The sequence below is a fragment of the Meles meles genome, chromosome 18 (assembly GCF_922984935.1).
Source record: "Meles meles chromosome 18, mMelMel3.1 paternal haplotype, whole genome shotgun sequence".
In the NCBI taxonomy this organism is placed as follows: domain Eukaryota; kingdom Metazoa; phylum Chordata; class Mammalia; order Carnivora; family Mustelidae; genus Meles; species Meles meles.
Window position 1 is genome coordinate 5,695,335 of NC_060083.1, and position 1,805 is coordinate 5,697,139.

The 1,805-nt window shown below is 38.3% G+C and overlaps 1 pseudogene; it reads right to left on the minus strand.

Annotated features, from left to right (window-relative positions):
• Positions 1–1,456: 1,456 nt before the first annotated feature.
• Positions 1,457–1,550, minus strand: LOC123930333 (annotated as a pseudogene).
• Positions 1,551–1,805: the final 255 nt, after the last annotated feature.

Genomic DNA, 1,805 nt, shown 5'->3' on the forward strand with positions numbered 1-1,805 from the left:
CTCTCCAGACTGAGCTAAAGATTCAATATGCAATATATCAGCAGGTGTGTTGTGAGTGTGTGTAGTGAACAAGGTGATTCTGATGTTAAAAGTCAGAACAGTCTTGAGGAAAAAGAACAAGGTTGGAGGATTTACACCATCAGATGTTAATGCGCACCATAAAGCTATACAGTAAGTCAAACAGTATGGTACTGGCACAAAGACAGATGATACAATGGAATGGAAGAAATACAGATGCATATATTACACACACATACACATAGAAAGAGACATATACATCAGATAGAGAGAGAGAGAAACAGGAATTTTAACAAAAGTATCACTTCACAGCAGTGAAGAAAGGCTGATCTTCTCACTAAACAGGTGTTGGGTCCACACCTCAGTATGGGTCAACATACCAGTATGAAAAAAAAAAATGCATCATCAACCTCTATCTCATACCAAGCATAAAAATGTATTCGAGATAGATCATAAGTGCTTTAGATGACTTAAACCAGATGCAAAAACACGAATCCCAAAAGAAAACAATGATAAACTGGATTACATTACAATTAAGAATTTCCATTCACTGTTAAATACTGTAAGAGAGTAAAAAGGCATGTGGAGAGGAGAAAATATTTGCATGCATACACCCGATAAAAGATTTACCCAGAATACGTACTTTTTAAAAACCTTCAAATCAAAAAAATAAAATAAAAACCTTCAAATCAATAAGAAAAACATAAATGACCCCTAAAAATGGCCAAAAGATTTAAACGGGTAGGGCACCTCGGCAGCTCAGGCACTTAAGTGTCTGACTCTTGATTTTGGCTCAGGCTGTCATCTCATGGGTCATGAGACTCCATGCACTCAGCTTGGGATTCTCTGCCTCTCCCTCTGCTTGTGCAACCCCCTCTCAAATAAATAAATAAATAAATAAATAAATAATAAGACTTAAAACAGTTTCTTTACAAAGTAGGGTATTTAAATGGCCAATAAATATTGAAAAGGGCTATTCACCCTCTTCAGGGAAAATCAGATTACTTCATGGTAAGTAATCACAACACAGCACTAGAGCAGCGACAGTTACAAAACTGACACTGGAACAAATGAAGTCCCATCTATCACTGGGGTGATAAATACATGCAAATCACACAGGAACACTGTTTTGCATTATCTCCCAACACCAAGAACATGCAAATCCTCTTACCTAGCAATTCTCCTCCTAGCATACATGTGTTTACATGCCCGCTCAAAAAAAATATATAGACGTTTCTGGCAGTCACAGTTAAAAACTGAAAATTTTTATCTATTGCAAAAGAGACAGATGGGCTATGAGTTGTGATACATTCATAACAGACAAACAGCACTGAAAACAAATGTACTGCAAACACGTGTAACAAAACAGACGGTTCCTACCAACATAATCTAGGCAAAGGAAGTAGACGTTAAATATATATGGCATGATTTCGTTCACATAAACTTCATGAATTTGGTCTCACCCTTGTGCAGGAGCCATGCTAATCTTCTCTGTGTCCTTCCAATTTTAGTATAAAACTTCAAAACCAATCAATGGTGGCAGAAGTCAGGACGATGGTTTGGTCCTTTGGGGCAGAAATGGTAGCAGTGATTAAAAATGAAGCCAGCAAGGTTGGGTGGGGAAAGCAGAGTCACAGAGAAAGGCTGGCTCCAGGGGAACTACTGAAACCCTTCACCCTTCACGCATCTGACTCTACTTCGCTCTACTGCTGGACCTCTCAATTCTAAGAGATTTTAGTTTCAAATGAGTTGTTGCCTTCTGCACCAGTCTTGACCTCTAACTGGAA